Source organism: Protopterus annectens, chromosome 17.part0 (assembly GCF_019279795.1).
Source record: "Protopterus annectens isolate FY-2018-M chromosome 17.part0, PAN1.0, whole genome shotgun sequence".
NCBI classification, from domain to species: domain Eukaryota; kingdom Metazoa; phylum Chordata; order Ceratodontiformes; family Protopteridae; genus Protopterus; species Protopterus annectens.
The window spans coordinates 535,819,117-535,839,331 of record NC_056751.1 but is presented as its reverse complement, the minus strand read 5'-3'; the positions used below and the strand labels follow the sequence as shown (position 1 = coordinate 535,839,331).

Sequence of the window (20,215 nt, the reverse complement as noted above, 5' to 3'; positions counted from 1 at the left end):
CACTGAATACGATTAGTGCATCGATGTAGGCCAGTAACTTACCCCCCCCCCAAAAAGGGGAATCCTATGTATGACTGGAAAAGTTAATATTATGAAGCAGGAATTCTAAAGCAACCTTAAATATGGCTAGAGTTGACACTCTTGATAGGTATCACTAAGCTTATCAGAAGCTTTCTAAATAAGCCTTATATGCACACTCTAAATCTTGAATGAATTCCTTTATTTTCATAGTGGAGCCAGCCACCCTAAGAATGGAAATGGACTGTCAAGCTTTCACAAGCCCCCACCTGTCTATTATCCAGTAAATGAAGCCACACTTGGTCTAGCTACAAAGACAAGCTTTGACCAAGATCTTGGGTTTAACAGTAATCATCAAAATCAACCTATAAGAATAAACCCCAAACAAATCTTTCCCGAAGTTGAACAAGAGCGCATTAGATGTGATGGAATAATCCCTCTGCATTTCACAGCTACCACGTTATCAAATAGAAAACAAAGTGAAGGGCATTTCTGCACCACTAACTGATAAGCAAGGGTGGCGAGACAATCTGGGCCAGGTGCATCGTCAGACACAAGAACCTCAATAGCCCCTACCACTTCCTCAGAAACCTGTAGATGAAGGGAGTACAAAATACCTTTAAATGAGCATCATCAAATTTACACTACGGAGCAACATGCAGTGTCTAAAAAAAGGTGCGCCTGTCATAACAAAAGTATTAGAAAAAGTGTCCATAAGGATGACATTGCATAATGGAACCGGCATCAGGTACATTTCTGCACAAGAAATTTACTTGGAATCTCTCCCATCCCTATACCTTCAGTATTTATACACTAAAACTTTTTTTATTAGAGCAATATCCACATCCAAAACACATTTTAATGTAGCATATGATCTAACAGGGGTTCTCATTTTTCCACATTCTCTCATAGAGATGATTACTGCTATATGTTATTTCTCTCTTCAACCACATTTCAGATGTTTGCCAAATGTATATCATAGAATTTTGTGAAAAAGATCCATTATTCCCTTCTTAACAAATCATTACTTAAAAGCCATTCCAAGTATATCTCATCATGGTTTTCTCCATTTAGATACATTTGCCACTCCACACCTATTAATGATATTCACCTTAAATTATTGGGCAACAATGCAGTCACAACCCCCCAGATTGCCCCTATCTGGTAAGTCTATATCAAACACCAATAAAGATGATGCCAAATGATTGAAAAGATGCCTTCAAAGTATCTATGTTGCCAACAGCCACAGAATGCACTTTACAATGATAAAGAAAAATCTAGTCTAGCTAGCTACCTGCATCAAGTAACATGCAGGTGTAAACTCCAGCAGGAATAAATTCTATTAAACTGAGAACAAAGCTTGAACAGGAGCCCATACTGTTTCAACCATAAAGACATAATTAGGTGAGAGTTCTAACTGAGGGTCCAGCATGAAGGATCCTGCATTCCCTAAAGAATTAAAGAGAGGCCCAGCTGCTGAAATCCCTCATCTCTCGACAGGAAAAGTTTGTCATATTTAATGAGAAAATAAATACTTTCTGAAAAAAATATTGTCTGCCTTTGAGTAATATAACTCCTTATGTATTATCAGAATAATTTTATTTATTTACATTTGTTAACCAGGTAGTGTCCGACTGAGCAAGTAGCCCATTTTCAGTGAAGACCAAGGAGAAAAGCTCCAGTACAGTACAGAAACAATTTAGTTATGAAAAACAAAATAGTCATGACACAAATATTAACAATAATGCAAATAAAATTACTAAAAAAACAAATAGTTGTGAAAAGATGTAGTATAACATAATACAGAGATACTGATAGCTGGAATAATCAAAACTCTATCAGAAATAAACAAAATCTGATAAAAAAAAACATGGGATATAAGCACTAGCTGCTTAAAGGTACAAACAAGAGGTGCATTAGAAGAGAGTTGTGAAGAACAGGAGAAAGAAATTAGCCAGGTGAAATACAGGAGCAGAACCAGTTGCTATTGAGATAGTTCTTTATGATTTTTAACGAAGAAATGTTGGGATTGTTTTGCATGTGCAGAGGAAGAGCACTCCAGTCCTTAGCTATTTTACTGGAATAGAGGGAGTCACCATGATAGCTGTGAGACTAGGTAACTTTCAGCATTAGTCTGTTGGAAGACCTAAGGGACCTGCAGTTAAAGTTGGGTGGGACCAGGCTTGAAAGTGCAGGGCACATACTAGAGTTGTGTATGACTTTGTGGGCAAAGGTAAGTTGGTTTTGTGTTAACAGGTTGTGAAGTTCCAGCCAGTTGAGTTGCTGAAGAGTGGAGCAATGATGAGTATTATGGGGATGATTGGCTGCAAACTTGGCTGTTTTATTATAGCAGGACCCAAGATTATTATGGTACTGTCTTACATAGGTTGGTGAAAATATTTGAGCAGTAGACAATGGTAGATAGTAAGTGAGATCTAGCTGTGGCTAGTCTGGCTTGGTTAGTAAGGTATGGTTTGGTCCCCATAGAGAGCCCCAGGTTTGATATGCACCTTTTTGATTGTTAGGGAGATATGTTTATCAAATTTTAGTATGTCATCTATCGTTACTCCTAGGAGCTGTGTCTGATTAGTAGGTTCAATTTTTTTATCCATTAGGGGAGAAAATAGAGAGAGGTATTGAGCTGAGCTTGGCTAATTTGTTTGAGAAAATCATTAACTTAGTATTATTTGGGTTTAGGATGAGTTGATGGATTGAGAGGTAATTTTCAATGTCCTGGAAAGATTTTTGCATTTTGTGTTGAAGTTCTTGGGGGGAAAGGGATGAGCAGATAAGACTGGAATCGTCTGCATATTGGATGATACTGGCAAGCTTGGTGGCGGAAATTAGGTTGTTGGTAAATATGCCAAAGAGCAGGGGACCAAGTATGGATCCTTGGTGTACACCAGTGGATACTGGTAGTAGTGGGAAGAGTTTGTTCTCCCATTTTGTAGCCTGCTGACAGTTTGTTAGATAGCTGTGATACCATGTTAGGGATGATGAATTGAGATTGTACGATGCAGGTTTGTTAAGTAGCAGTTGGTGGGATATGGTGTCAAAGGCTTTTGATATATCCAGGAAAATTGCTGAGACTAGTTGTCCTTCACTTTTGAGGTGATGGATGGTATCAGTAAAGGTTATTAGTGCTGAGTTTGTACTATGTTTAGGTCTGAAGCCTGAGCAGAGTGAGGCGAATGGAGCAGGAAGAACCACGAAATGGACCAGTCCTCGAGACCAGAAAACAATCAGTTACATAGGCATCCCCAGGTCACTATACATGAGCCGTTGGAAGTTACACAAATATACTAATACTCATTCCCTGTATATTGGCATGGGCAGAGAATTAGCTGTGAAATGTAAATTGACAAGAGTTTTGAATACAAAAGTAAATTCTGTATGAGACTAAGCAATTACATTTAAAACCATAAGTGCAAAATGCATCACTTTCACTATTTGTACACTCTTTCACTCCTGAAAAAAGAAAAAAATGTCTACCACTGCAGAAAAGCAAACATCCAAAATAGCAGGAAAAGGCTTTTAATCTTGTCACACACTTTCAAGATTACCATCATTTTTTCAACAATGACGAAACCAAAGGTGAGCTGGCAACAGCAACTGCAAAAAGCAAACCAGCAGTAGCCAGTTAGCCATCTGCTGACAAACCACAAAGTTGGAATACATAGCTTGGGATTCTGAAAAATGCTCACCACTCATGTTAATTGCCAAGCATGGGTTGGTCAATTAGTGTGAAGGTGAGAAAATGTGATTCAGAGGCAGGTATGGCCACAGTGAGAAAGATTGCATTATTATCTTATTAGCACGTTTCTGAATTGCAGACTAGTCTTGTCAGGCCTGACCATGAGAGTATTCTCCCCAGTGGCACCCTCAACACTCACGTCTGTATGCACACCCACACAGGTTCATAGGTAGGTACTAGGCTATCGGCCCTAGGGCCCATACAAGCCTAGCCAAAAAATGTACCCTGGCTTTCGCCACCCAAACACCCACACACACACACACACTGCATTCAGACAGCCATGTAAACACACACACACACACACACACACACACACACACACACACACACACACACACATCCAGTCTCTTGATTTTTTTTCTAACCCCCACACACATTTATGCAGGTACATTTATGCTCCTACAAACATACACTCTTGTCTACAAACAGGCAGAAAAATAGCTCCTGCCCCAAGTCTTTGCTGAGCTTACCTTCATTGTTAGTACACCCACAGTAGTGAATAGGTGATTACCATGATTTTATGGAGTTCCCTTTTTACCTATACAGTAAATTTTTTCTCTGCTAAGAGATTCTCTGAATTGCTTGCCTGAGCAAATTGTGAATGTTGGGCATTTCTGAGGGAAAGCACATAACTAAGGGACTGCCTCATTAGCATGCAGCTCTACCCATGAGACAACACTTTGTGCTGAGGGCCCCACTCCCACGTGGCCCCTTTAATTTCCGAATTCCCCAGGGTTTTTTTTTTTTTTTTACTGTTCATGATGTCATTGCATGAATGGCGTGCTCGGTGATCTCAGCATGAGGCAGATAGCTGCCGCCAAACCATTTCTACTTAATTTAAATTTACCGGTCCGAGCCTCCGTGAATTTTATCAGTCTGTCTTCCTTTTATGTATGCGATTGCGGGATCATTGCACTCATTGTGCTGTGATGTTATTACAAGCGGGCTCCAGTTCTGCAAGTGTACTTTTAGGCAAAGTAAGTTGAAAAGTTCTGGTTGCAACTGCTTTTGAAATTTGAATAAGTGTACTGTCTGCAGCTGCTCTCGCTTAAGGACTCAGCAATACAATCTCGCTCAAGTGCTACTGTGATCGTTATTTGGTTATTTGCTTTTTGCTAGACTAGTTCATTCGTTATTGCTCTGCACTAGTAGCATTTTACACTCAATCTGGTTCAAGTCTGAGTGTTATGCACTTCTGAGTGTTATGCACTGGCCTACCTAAAAATACTTTGTGAATGGGAATAAAAAGTATTACATTTTGAAGTTGAAATCTGCAGGCTGTTAAGAAGAACCATTAAAAACAGCAAAGTATCTGCTGGAAAAAAACTTAAAATTTCTAATTTTCTGAACAATAGACGCGGCAGGAAAATATTTATAGAAATTCAAAGTTGCAAAACATCTGCAGGCACACACAAACATCATGCTGTAAACTTTACCTGAGGTTTCTTGTGTTTTCGAATGACTGTAGTATATAATGAGAACCCTGCTGATATGTAATAATTCATACAGAACTACCAGCAAGTAAAGTACGACTGAAAAATGTCCTAGATCTAAAACATGCAGACACTGCATGACTAACTTTAAATGTTTTTTTCCAATGGCAGCTATATTCTATGTTACAACAGCTCCATTACTTCCCAACTGAAATTACTGAATGTCATGCACACTGCCTGAATCTACACAAATACTTAAATCAAAAAACATTATATTATGATGTAGGGTAATTCCAAATGGCCTTTGAAATTTCTTTCCAGCTATCAAGAAGGTTGCAGGCTACAGTATATTCATTAAGCCCACACCACTCATCTCAGTCATAATATAAATAAATATTTATAAGTGCTGCTACCTTTCAGTGACAATACATGAGATCACAGCTGAACAAAGTGCCTGTTTATAATTAGTTTGCAGTATTTTGCAGGTATCTAAAGCAATGAAGAAACAACAGAGTTAAGCTCAGTAAACCATCATTTTAGGGCCTGCTATAATGAAAGACATCTATAAGCATGCCTTGCAGTAGCTCGCACTTCACTAACATTGGGAGGCGGAATGAAAAGAAAGCATACATAGAGACGCTTTTGCTGGAATAGTGTATGTTAGTGTATGACAATGCTGTTGACTTGCTTTTTTTCTTAAACAGTATTTATTAAAGGTCTGTAAATATTATAAATAAGCATTGTTTTTATATTTAATTTTTTCAAAAAGAAAATGTGAAATTAATTTAAATAGAATAATTCCCAGAACTTATATTATAAATTCCAGTGTAATCTTGTCCATATTAGATGTGTCTGACACTTTAAGGTATCTGACCAGGGTGGTGACTGGTGAGTGGTTATATTTTTGTCCATTAATCTTTTATGCTTTCATGAAGTTTCTTTGTGTGCAATTTCCATTGTTTTGTTAACATTGACTTTAACCACATGTGAAGAGATCTACCTACTTACTATTTATTACTCCAACACAATTTGTCACCTACAAATTCCACATAATATATGCTCTATTTCCAAAAGCAACATAACCCATGTGTTGCATATCCTCTCCAAAATAAACTTTATATAACTTATTCATTTTAGACAAACTGCTTTTGAATATGTACTTACTGCTCTGCTTAAGGTAATGTACTTTGCATTTGACAGTTTAACACTCACTTTTGCTAGTTCTTTGGTTATTTTTGCTTTCCTTTCTTGCCCTGCAAGTAATCTCACTCACTCAAGTGCTAGTTCTTTGGTTGTTATTGCATTTTACATGTGTAAGTGCTGGTTATTTGCTAGTTCTTTGGTTATTGCTCTGCACAAGTCAAGTGGCATTTTACGCTCAATCTGATTGTGTATTGAACATATACCATTTACTACAGGGTCTGGGCTGGGGCCATATGTCTGTTCTTCAGTCTGCATTTGGAAGTTGGTATCCCACAATTCTAAAGGAGTGGGCGGGGTTACACAATCATGTATGCAAATGTTAAGTTAATCAGCGTACAGATTTGTACCTATTTTCATGGGCCTTTGTCCAGATTTTTGATATTTCTAGGTTCAGAGGTATGGGCCCCACAAGGGGAAACTTCAATGTCTTTACTGAATCCTAATCCTGGAAATAAACATCAGCATAAATCACAGAATAGTGGCTGAATTTATCTGCTGACACATGCCCCTCTTCATCCTTAACAATGAAATATTCAGTACATCCATAAACCAGTATAACTTCAGTGCAGATTGTGCTCCTCTAATATATAACACCAACTTTACCGATTGGGCACAGATGGCAGTTTTGGCAAACCCTGAAGTAATCTGATGCACTGAATGTGAATTTACATAGTCAGTAACACTACAGATAGCTATGAGGGAAAGTACAGCAATGGAAGGAACATTTTGATAATGGAAACAGATCCAAGAATCAACAATTGTAAGTAATATGGGAGGCAGGAAGGAAAGAAAAAAACAGAAACAGTACTATGACTAACCAAATAAATATAATAGGTTGATTAAACAGACAAACTACTAACTCTAAATGGAATAAGTATAAAATAAGACTGGAAAATTACAAAAGCATTTCTTTCAGCAAGCTTACGGTGTAGAAAAGGCATGTAGTGAGTTTGAAAAAAGAAAAGGTACTGTTGCAGTAAATGACTGATAATTAATATGCATTTTTTTGTTTTGTGTTTTACAGATACTGACTGTATTAAATACTGAAGGGCAGCTGAAGAATTTCTGTGAAAAAAGATAGAATATCGATGAAAAACTGAATATTCTGGGATTTAAACTACAGGCTGAGAAGTACAGTTTGATTTAAAAACAGAAAAAAAGACTGACACTTACCTAATTCTTTCAGTATTACAACATGTAACTGAATGACTGCACACCCCAAACCAAGTACACAGTATTCAGTTTCAGGGTATTCAAAACTTTCTTCAAAACTAGTTATTAAAAGACCAACAAAAATGCCAACTTGTAGCAAGCATAAAGCAATATCAGTACTGCCATTTCTGTTTCACAGTCAAAACTAGGATTCCCCTATTAAGATTATCCTTTGAAATGGAAACATTTTACTTCTTATAAAACAAGTACAAAAGGTTAGGTCAAGGTAACTTATCAAGGTGGAGAGGTCAAAGTGTAAGACATGCTTCTGCTGAGTAACCAAAGTCTCCAACTGTTCTGCATTTATTTTCAGGACTAAGGGTGCTGGCAAGCATACTCTATGTATGCTATAGTGTACAATAATCTGCAAGGGGTACTAAACTATTTTGAAAAAATGAGTACAACTTTGTGCATTCTTGAAATACTGATTTCTAGTTAAACGTAGTCATTTGTCATGTCATTGTTTAAGAAACGATTTCTAGTCACACCTGGTAGAGGCACTCAAACCAGCAATCAACACTTTCATTTAAAGAAAGCATTGTACTGCTGCTAAAGTGGCTATGTTAAATTCCTTCATGCACCTCTTTGTTATAGGAAGTGCTTTGATCAGCTGGGGAAGGGGTCACATTAACAGACAATGGTTGACCTAGTTTAGTTATTCTTTGAAGAATCAATAAAAAATCTCCTGGTGATGCATCCCTCCTTCATACATTCATATGAGTGTACTAGGCTAATGGCCCTGGAGCCTTTACAAGCCTAGCCCATAGAAGTGCCCTGGCATCGTGCTGCCCAACTTTATTTCCCAGTGCCTCTATCAAGTAGAGCCACTGAAGTGATCCCCATGGTGAACTTTCTATTACCCATGCACTCGTCAAGATTTCTCTTGAAGAGGGACAGAGAGGTACTCTGACATGTATGGGAAGTCTATTCCAGAGCATGGGCAGTCTTTGGGTGAGGAACCTGTCCTTCCAGCATGTTCTGTTGATTGTGGTAATGAGGTTGAGGTCTTTGGAGTGTGTGGTGTGGCATGATTGAGATTTCTTTAGATGTAGCATTTCTACCAGAGCTGGGTCAGACATGGCTCTTACAAATCAAGCGGAGATCATCTCTAAGTAGGCAATATGATATCCCATTTACAATTCCATAATATTAGTATGCATTTTTATGTTTCGTCTCTTGCAGCAACAAAATACTTACTGATGTTATAGAACTGTAAATCTGGTACCGAACACTGCAGAGCTGGGTCAGGACCGTACTTTTTTATTGCACTTCTGCACCAAGCTCGAATGTCTGTTTTTATCCATTTCGTACTGCTTTATTTGGTGGTGGTGGGAGGGTTCTCTCTCTTTTTTTTTTACCTTTTAAATTGGAATGATTTTGTTTAGCTTCATAATGCTGTAGGATCACCTTATCAGTTTATCATTTTAATGATATCTGGAATATCAGCCGGCACTGGAACTTAACCTGGTGATATCGTTAGGTAACAATATGATGGACCAATCAGAGAAACTTATCCAAAGCAGATTATACCCTCCTACGGGCTGGTATAAACAGTTTCGTATCACCTCCCTCCCCTGTCGAAACAGACAACTATGTGGAACTCTAAACTAAGGCTCTATGCAAGCACCTGTATAGCTGCATGGATTTGGCAATACCAGAAAGGACCAAAACAAGGTCCTTAGGAAAAACAAATCTATCTGGTAGACTTCTGCCATTAACAGACTTTACAATAATAGGAAAAAAACACTGTCTAAGAGTAAGAAGGAGCAGGTCCCAAACTGGAAACAATTCCTCCTCAGCTTAAACAAACAAATAAGACTTCTTATGAAATCCTCCAAAGCAAACTACGAGTCAAAATTAGCTACCTCAACAAAAGCAACCATAAGGCCTTCTTTAGTTACATCCACAACCTTAGAGGAAAGGCCCAGATTTGTGCCAAACTGGTGGTTAATGGTACCACATATACCAATACTGTCAACATAGCAAACCTGCTAGCAGATAGGTTTGGTGAAAATTTCACCCCTCTGTCCTCCCACAGAGTTAACCAGGACATCCCAAACACCTTTCTTCCATCTTATGTCTCTAACAAGCAGGTCATAAATGCCCTCGCTAAGGCCAAAAACACTGCATCCATAGAACCAGATAACATCCCAGGCTGCATTCTACATGGGCTTCAGCATGAACTAGCAGCACCACTGGGTACCCTATTCAATCATAGTCTAACCACAGGCTTTGTCCCAGCCGAATGGAAGACAGCCACTGTTATCCCATTACATAAGAGTGGTGCCTCTACAGACCCTGGGAACTATACACCCATTAGCCTGACTAACTTAATCTGCAAGGTCATGGAAAGTATCATGGACCTCATAAACAAGGACATTGGCAGTCTCCAGGTACTTGATCCTACCCAGTTTAACTTTGTTAAAGGGAGATAATGTCTGCTAAACCTGGTGGACTTCTTTGAAACAGTCATCAAGGCCCTGGATGAGGGGAATTCCGTGCAAACTGCCTGCCTCAACTTAGCCAAGGCATTTGACACCATCCCCCACTCAGGCATCTTCAACAAACTTACTCAGCTAGGGATAAACCTTTACCTCATTAGATGGGTAGCAAACTGGCTTACTGATAGAACCCACACAATCAAAGTAAGGGAATCAACTACAAATCTTCAGAAGTGTATACTCAAATTCATCAAGTCATTCACCTATATTGTTGTTATTCCTAGGAAAAGACTGTCCAAAGTCAAGCTTCCTAATCAGTAAGTCTTTATTTAATATTCGGTGCTGCACTATGTTCCAAACTGTTGACCCCATTACTTACAACGTGAGGTAAAATATTGCTACTACTAGAAGCAGGCATGTCCCTAGTTCTAGCAGCATTAAAAATGGGATAAAAGGATAAACACTCACCTGTGCCCTTACAGAGTTGTCATCTCATATATTTGGGGAAGAAACAGAATCCGGTATTTGAGTTAATTGTTGAACTAATAGCGTAAGATTTGTTGTAGATTCTGCAGTTCCAGTTCCTGAAATAATGGCTGTGAATTCGAACTTCCTACTGCCATTCTAACCACAAGTCAGAAACTGAGTAACACTGAAGACAGGAATGCAAACCATGCCAAAGAAACTCAGAAGGCTGCAACCCTGCAAGAACATCCAAAAACAAAGTGACGATTATTTTAGCATAATTTATTAAAATCCACTTTAAAAGTAGTACAAAATCCACTTAAAAGTTGCACAAGTGCTTTCGGCTTCCACAAGATACAAAGACTTTTTCAAATGCAACATTGTAACTTATGAGCCAGTTTAAAAAAACAAATGTTTACCTTTGCCTCTACTTCTTAAAGAAGAAGTAGTCTTTAATTCAGTCATAAATTAAGATACTTAAAAAGGACAAACTGTTCATTAAATAAAACTAATATATTACTAAGCTGCAACAAAACATAATATATAGGACAAACCTCATACAATAGTTAGATGTTAAATGTGCTAAAATTGGAGCCTATTTTGCCATCTAAAAACTTTAAGCTTAAGTAAACTAATAGAGGAAACCTCATAAGGTCCTGGTGTACACGCTACATTAATTCACAGCTGCCAGTGAAGTTCTTTCTGTTATAAAACTAATCTCCATGCCCCCACCCCACCCCAGGACTTATCAGTAGTTGTTTAAGCACTACAAATTTAAATGCATGCCCAGGGAAATAAGCAATGTGTTTCACTACTGTCTGCATCAGTATTCGTTTTTCTACGAATGTCATATAAATGTTCCTGCATTCATTCCCTGAGCATCCGCTCTGTTTTGCCTACATAGAAACTAGGACATTCTTGGAAAACAGCCACCTATACCACACCCCACGCTCAAACAACTGTATCTCCTTTTTACAGCAAATCTCTCCTTCTTCGCATGAATGTGGTTGCTTACAGGTATGTGATCACAAAAGTTACATGCCCCATAGCTACGTATACCAGGTGTTTTTTCCTGCCCTGTCTCATGTTTCATAGTTTCAAAATACTTTTTAAATGCCATTCCTCTTCTATAGATGACAGTAGGCTTCTCTCCCAGTTTAACCCACTTCTATGCATACTAGCTGTTTTTTTTTTCTGCCCTATCTCATGTTTCATAGTTCAAAATACTTTTTTAAATGTCATTCCTCTTCTACAGATGACAGCAGGTTTCTCTCCCAGCTTAACTCTCCATTCTGGGTTTTCATTTATAATGGTCCAATTCTTAGAATGTTTTTAATTTGCCCAATCGAGTGAGTAAGTGGTAATGAAACTAACATTGTTTGACAGCACACACACCAGGATTTAATGAGGTTTCCTCTATTAGTTGTTTACTTAAGCTTAAAGATTTTAAAATATAAATGTGGTAAAATCAGGGCTTATTTTAACATCTAAGTATTGTATGAGGTTTGTCCTATATATATTAAGTTTTGTTACATCTTAGTAATATAATAATTTTATTTAATGAACACTTTGTCCCTTTTAAGTATCTTAATTTATGATGGAGTTAAAGACTACCCTCCTTTAACAAATAGAGGCAAAGGTAAATATGTGACTTGTTCATTCACTTTTTAAACTGGCTCATAAGTTATAATGTGGCATTTGAAAAAGTCTTTGTATCTTGAGGAAGACTAAACACTTGTGCAACTTTTAAGTGGATTTTGTACTACTTTTAAAGTGGATTTTAACAAATTATCCTAAAATAAATGGCAGTTTGTTTTTGGATGTTCTTGGAGTCTTCTGAGTTTCTTTGACATTGTTTGTATTCCTGCCTTCAGTTTTACTATTAGTTAAAATCACTTTTACTGCATCAGAACACTTAGTTACTATGCTTTACAGTTTACTAGAGAGTTCCAGTATACTGCTATAATTTAGTAAATGGCACACAACATGCTTGTTTATACTTTTGATCCAAGGAGTCAGATAAAACTGGTTCCAGCATACTAAGTGTTGACTGGTAGCCTGTGTGTAAACCAGTAATTTAGTTATTACTAGTGTTGTTGTTGTTGTTTGTCTTTCGGCTTTTCCCAGTTAGGGGTCGCCACAGCGGAACTCCGGTCCGCTAATGATTGGCAGTTGTTTTTTATGGTGTCAAGTTGCCAGCCCGACGCCCAACCTTTAACGAAGGCACGCCCATTCAACGCATATCTTTCGAACGCCCACTCGACCGCTAGTGTACTCAACCATAATTATTTAGTTATTCATAGTACACTCAACCATAATAAATATGACATGTGGAGGCTGCATGGGGAAAATGCAGTGCTGTAAACAATGCAATTTGTCTAAACTAGTAAAGACTGCGCTAAGTTAAAATAAAAAGGGAAGTCAGTTATTCAGAAAGAAATGACAACTCACAGGGTTACCATTTTGGATCAAACTCCTTTAGAAACGATTAATATTAAATGCTACATTCACATGCAGAAAAAAATGAAAAGCACGCCTCTGTCGGTCGACAAAGACTAATGTTTTCATTTGGAAATAGGAAAAGCAGGAGCTCTAAAATGAGTGATCATACTTGTTGCTTCTTTAAAAACAAACACACACATTTTACTGACTTCCAAAGTTTTAGGACATTAAAATATCTATAAAATATTTCCCATCTCATTTCTTAGTAAATATTTTGTCACCACAACAAAAACATCAGCAGGTCTTATTCTGTTAGAAACCTGATTACAGAAAAATGTATGAACAACATAATAATATTAATTCTTCTCCAAGGATTAGGCAGCTTTTTGTTTAGTGAGACTTGATTGCTAAAGGGATCATAGGAAATATGAGACAAATGAGTCGCATTATGCTTTGTCAATGCCCACACATGCTGCATTTCCCCTTTCAAGAAGGTCAAAGCAGGTCAGTGCCAGAGTAAATGTATTGGTTCCCCTCCAATCATCCAGGTGTGATTTGAAGGATACTAGGGTACCACATTATTTATATTGAAGGGGAAGTTTGTTCCAGAGGTGGGGTAAGCATTTGGTAATACATTTATCTGTCATGTGTATTTTATGTATATGCTGGTAGGGATTTAACTCCCTAGTTTAGGTATTACTTAAGCTATCTGACTTGCAAAATTATAGGAGATGGAGGATGGGGTGGATTATTCTCTCTGCAAAAACAAAACAATGCTGCAGTAGTATGAAGTTTAAGAGCTAAATACTGATACGAATAATATAAAACCACTTCTGAAATCATGCAGGTATTTCCAGTCATCACAGATGTTTTACAGTTAAGTATTGCCCAAAAGATGTAGCCAATATACTAGTGAACAAATTCAGTGCCAGTTTTTACCCCAGAAACCTCTATCCAAAATCTGCATATTCCTGAATCACTCAAACACCCAATCATCACTAAAGAACATGTACTGAAGATGCTTTCCATTACTAAATGCAATGGAGCCTAACAATGTAGCTCTTTGTTTAATGACCAGTACTAATGCCTTGTTCAACATAACCTTAGCTACTGGTTATACCCCTGAAGTTCGTCACACTCCAGTAATAATGCCATTTCATAAGTGTGGCTTCCACTACTGACTGTGGTAGTTACAGACCCATTAGCTTGACAATCTATAGTTGGAATGTACAATAACTGACCTATTTATTTATTTATTTTACATTTGTTGACCGGACTAGTCTAGCTGGATACATGTCCTTTTTCAGTAGAGGCCCGGGGAGAAAAGCTCCAACAAAATGACAAGACATTTTACATTTCAACTCAAAATAGTAAGGATTAACATAGGATAAAAAAAAAAACAATACAAAAGGCTATACATGCTGATTATAGGACATACACATAGTCTAAAGCAAGATTTTGCATGGTAGCATTGTGAAGGCAAGAGTTAAAGGTAATGAGCTCTGAGAAGGGGTGGAGTCAAAGGTGGAGAGGGGTCGATAAGTTAGTCTGGTTCGGAACAGGGGCATAGCCAGTGTGATTTAAGATATTCTTTGAGATTATTTTTAAATTGATTAAGTGAGGTCAAATTTCTTAGGTGGTTTGGAAGGGAATTCCAGGGCTTTCCAATGGAGTTAGCGTAGAGAGCATCACCACCCATATTCTTTGATTTAATGGTGAGTATTTGAACACTGCTTGAGGATCGAAGGCAGTTAAGATTGGTATAGGGGGTCAATATACTGATCAGTGATGGGGTTCTATCTGGATGGTTGATTATTTTGAAAGCTTCAGTGAGTTGATTGTGTTTGAGAAGATTGGGCAATTCCAACCAGCCAATTTTCTTAAGGTTAAGGCAGTGGTGGGTTCGATAAGGTGCTCCAGTTACAAATCTGGCAATATGATTATAGGCAACAGTAAGCATATTGAGTTCTCGCTTTCTGAGAAAAGAGAGTACTGGGGAGGCATACAAGAGGGAGGAAAGGAGATGGGTGCGAGCAATAGCAAGTTTGGTAGTAGGGGTTAGAAAGTTCTTTATTCTGTACATGGACCCGAGTTTCTTGTTAACAGTTTTAATAGTTTGGGTAATGTGAACGTCAAATTTGAGCTTATGGTCAATGGTGACGCCTAATAGTTTGATACTAGAGACAGGGTCAATGATGGTGCCATTGATGGATACAACACGGAAGGAGATGTTGATTGGAATAGGAAGTTCTTTCACAGGGGGTGTGGATACAGAGGGGAAAAATATAAGCAGTTTGGTTTTAGACGGATTGAGTATGAGTTTCAGCTCGGAGAACCATTTTTCAACTATTGTAAAACAATGCTGAGTGGTTGTTTGTAGTTTTGAGAGAGAGGCGTCCGAGCAGATCAGAGTGGAGTCATCTGCGTATTGAATGCAGGTAGTTTTAGGGATGACAGAGTGGAGATCATTTATGAATATGGAAAAGAGAAGGAGACCAAGTATCGAGCCCTGAGGAACACCAATGGTGTTTGGGAGCAGGTCAGATAGCCTGTTTTGCCACTGGACAGCTTGTAGCCTACCTGAGAGATAATCCTTGAACCAGCTTAGGGCTTGGTTGTCAAGATGTAGGTTGTCCAGGGTGGAGAGTAGAAGCTGGTGATTAACCATATTGAAGGCTTTCGATAGATCAAGAAAGAGGGCAGAGGATATAAGTTTGTTATTGCCGTTCTTATTAATAAACTATAATACCAAAAATCTCATCCGACTTCATCAACAGCAGTTTGGCTTTGTCAAGCGGAGACCTTATGTAATGAATTTGGTTAACTTCTTTAAACGGGTTATTCAGGCTGTCAAGAGCACTCATGCTGCTCACATGGCATATGTTAACCTGAATAAGATGTTTGACACCATACCCCAAGGTACACCTCACAACTACTTAGCGGAAGAAATCTAGACACAGACAAAAATAATGGACAAGGGCCCAAAAAGAGGGAGAACTTTTAAATATTGGTCTTACAAACTTAGAAAGTTGTTAGAATAAAATATTAGTGTGCATTTTTGAAGGGTATAAAGTCTGAATCTCATATGTATTCCATTATTTAATGACTTCAGTCCTCAGTGATTTGCCAGAAAACCTCACATTTTATGAGGAACAGACCAAAATATGAGGAAGAAAACCTAGAAACAGAATCATTGAGTCCTTACAAGCCTAGCCAAGTACAACCCTTGTTCCCAAGAATATCAAGGTATTAAGTGGAACTAAGTAAACAACTACTGCCAGAGAGACACATGTGAACCTCCCAGGGGGAATTCATGGTTTCCCATCCACTCATCCAAATTACACTTAAATTCTTTGAAAATCTGGACTGTTGAGAAGTACATCCCCTGCTGACATTGTTAATAAACTTAACACTTTAAAATGTGATCCCTATAACATAAGATGGATAGCAAACTGGCTAAAAGAGAGAACTCAAAATGCAAGTGGTGGGTGTTTCACCTGAAAACATGAAGGTGACCAGCAGTATGGATAAGAATGTGTTATTAAAGTGTTACAGCATTATCTACGGTTAGTCTTCCCCATGACTCAATGCTGGCAATCTCTCAATTTTGGCATTCATTTTTCTGACTGCAAACCAAGATCTGTGGTTACTGTCAGATCCCCCTCGGACACACTAAACCTTCAGCAAGAACTTGCACAAAATGCATGATGCACCAATCATCATCATCATCATCAGCTCCTTTTTTCCCATTTTTCTACATGGGGTCGGGGTATCGTGCTGTCACCATGATATATCAATAGGCTCAAATTAAAAGCAAAAAAAGTGCAATATTGTCACATTTGACAAACAATAGTGCCCCACAACATACAGAACAGACAATATCCCACTTCAAATCAAGGTTGTTGGTAGAGGTCCTGGAACATGGGTCAATACTTCACTCTTCTTTGATCAGCACATGGCAAAACAGCTAGGAAACCCTTCTGCATGGCACAACTAATTTGCAAGGGAATATCACCAAATATAAATAAATCATTGTTTCCTTATATTCATCACCAAAATACCAATTACTGAGTACAATGCATACTTCAGATGTCCCTCAAAAATCACATAAAATATCTCAAAGACCCCAGAGGTTCCTAAGTATGAAGATAATAGGCTTCAAAATTCTGGGGTACCAAGAAAGATTTGAAAGTACTGTCCCTTTATTCAGTGCCTCATGGCCTCTTGAAGGGAGATCTATGACTTGCTTTTTTGCTATTAGGGACCCAGTTGTTCCAAACCTCTTGTATCTTCACTACCCATCTGCCAGAGTCTGTGGTAGCTCAGGTGGATGTAAAAGATCCCATGGAACTTATTGAAAAGAGTACAGGAAGATTCCTTGTCCCTGGCCAAACTTCCCCTAATCAATATGAATACCACCTTGGGTCTCCACTGAACAGAGACCATCGGCCTAGTGGGACTAATCTGATCAACAAAGTGTAAATAAATAAATAAAATAAAGTCAAATAGTTCCACAAATACCAGAACTGGGGACCTAAATCTTCATCATTAGGTAATATAACACAGTGGAGAACAAGGCATGTCACTCAGCATCTCCTTCACTTCTGGAGCAGGCTGTCATCTTTCAAGAGGGGCTCAAATGATTGAGGTGGACTAAAGCACCTACAGATAGTTTTTTCTTACACCTCTTGAGTGGCCAGCCCTGACAAAGGGCACAGTCTGTGATATGTGTTCTCCTACATACAGGATACTGTGTACTGCAGCTGATGGCTAAAATAGTCAGTCTACAGAACTCTTCCACTACTAGGCACCACATAAGAGTCAGTGATGCTGCTCATGACTCCATTCAGAATTTTGGGTGAGTATGAGGTGGAAACACCCAACATGCTTTTTGAAAGTGTGAGGAACCCTACAGAGACAAAGGGAAAATATGCAAACTCTGCACAGGCATTGGCTAGAGCTTAGAATCTAACTCTGTACCATGCACGTGGCGGGCAAAGACTTTAACTGCCATGCTAACCATGTTCAAAGACAGAAAAGACAGTTATCAGACACCATAAGGGATGCTAACCGCAACCCATTCTCCAGTCCACAAGATATCAAAGGCAGATGGAAACGGTACTTCCAGAAGCTTTGAATGAAGAAAATCCCACAGCCTATGATGAAAAAAAGAAAGACCCTGCAATAGAAAAAATAAGAACACTAATAAAAATGAAATCAGGGAAAGCAGCAGACTAAGACAGGTTTACAGCAGATATGATCAAGATGTTGGGTGAGTTTATTTACTTATTTTACATTTGTTTACTGGGAAAGTCAGACTGGATATATGTCCATTTTCAGCAGAGGCCCAGGGAGAAAAGCTCCAGAAAGCAGAGTACAAATACATTAGGAACTATAGAAACAGTTAGAGATAAGTATAATATGCAGTTTTCAGTAGGGTTACAAACTTAGATAAAACATAGTAGACAACATAAAAATCATGAGGCTTCAGTTTCAGACAATAATACACACAAGTCCCATCAAGAATTCATACACTTTTAGAATTTATGATTGAAATGCTTAGGGAGAGTTTGCAGGAACAGTGGGTGGTGATTAGTCGGGGTTTAAGCAGGGACATTGCCAATGCTGTTGGAAGTGTAGTTTGAGGCTTTTTTGAACTGGATTATGGAGGACTGGTGAGTAAGTTCGTCAGATAGCATATTCCAAGTTTTGCCTACTGAGTTGATAAATACAGAGTCCCCAGCCACATTTATGCTCTTAGTTGTTTGTACCAGAAGTTTATCAGCAGAGCGTAGTGACCTCAGGTTGCTGTATGGTTTGATGATCTTATTTAATGCTGGTGTTTTTTCAGGTTGATATAGAATTTTGTGGGTTATTACAAGTTGGTTGTATTGGAGAAGACTGGGCCACTCCAGCCATCCTAGCTGAGTTAGGTTGATGCAATGGTGGGTCCTAGAGGTAGCACCTATAGCAAATCTAGCAATATGGTTGTAACAACTAGCAAATTTGGTAAGGGTGGCTTGGTTCAGGTTAGTGAAGAGGGGGGAGGCACAGAGGAGGGCAGAAAGTAGGTGGGACTGAGTGATAGTAGTTCTTGCAAAAGGATTGAGGAAAGGTTTGATCCTGTATAGGGAGCCCAGTTTTTTGTTGACAGATTTGATGGCTTGATTGACATGGATATCATATTTTAGGGTGTTATCGACTGTGACGCCCAGGAGTTGTGTGTGAGTATCTGGGGATATAATTGTGCCATTGTTGGGACTTATAGTAAAGAATGGTGAGGAGGATTTGCAGGTGGGGGAAAAGATGAGCAGTTTAGTTTTGTTGGGGTTTAATAGAAGCTGACAGTTTGTGAACTGGGTTAGGTTAGGGTCATAAGCTCAGTTGAGGAGGAGGCGGTACATATTAAAGTAGAGTAGTCCACGTATTGGATACAGGTGGCCTTGGGAGTGATGGTGGGTAGGTCACTGATAAAGACTGAAAAGAGTAGTGGTCCTAGTATGGAGCCTTGGGGGACTCCTAGAGTAATGGGTAGATGTGTGGATAGGGTATTCTGCCATAAAACTGCTTGTTGTCTATCAGACAGGTAAGATTAAAACCAATTAATAGAGCTATTATTCGGTGACAGTTCTTTCAGAGTACAGAGAAGCAGTTGATGACTGACCATATCAAAGTCCTTAGAGAAATCTAGGAAGAGAGCAGAGGTAAGTCTGTTATTGTTTCAGCTGATATTGATAGAGTTAGAGAAGAATAAGAGGGCTGATGTGGTGCTGTGGTGTGGCCTAAAGCCATGCTGAGAGTTGGCCAGTAGTTTATTTTGGGTGAGATAGTGCATTAATTGGTTGTGAACACACTTTTCCATAATTTTGGCCTGTGGTGATAGTATGGCTATTGGTCGGAAGTTTGAGAGGTCTAAAGAATTCCCTCATTATGAAGGGTAATAGCATGGGAAACCTTTCAGAGAGAGGGGATAGTGGCTTCAGACAAGGTGTGGTTTACTATGAACAAGACAGGGTATGCAATGGCATCTGCCCCTTTTTGTAAATATTCTGGTGGGAGGAGATCAGCTGCCACGGTAGTGGGCTTTAGTTTGTTAATTAGAGATTGGATGGTGGATGTAGGTACAGGTTGGAAGGCGAAAGGGAGTGGGGTAGTGGTTGTGGAGGAGCTTTGAAAGAGGCTGGTGGGGGGTAGTTGGCTAGCTAGTGATTGGATGGTTTTGGTAAAAAAGTTGTTAACGACGTTAG

General features: G+C 38.7%; 1 protein-coding gene across 4 annotated transcripts in view; it reads right to left on the bottom strand.

Annotated features, from left to right (window-relative positions):
* LOC122791745 (galactoside alpha-(1,2)-fucosyltransferase 2-like) overlaps positions 1 to 20,215 on the bottom strand; it is a 217,219-nt gene that overhangs the window by 95,847 nt on the left and 101,157 nt on the right. Inside the window, exon 1 of one of the 4 annotated variants that reach the window (XM_044059657.1) lies at positions 10,530 to 10,758. The exons of the other annotated variants lie outside the window; for them this stretch is intronic. The gene's annotated coding sequence lies outside the window, so the exon portion shown is untranslated. Of the gene's footprint in view, positions 1 to 10,529; positions 10,759 to 20,215 lie in introns of those variants that run through there. 4 annotated transcript variants of the gene reach the window in all.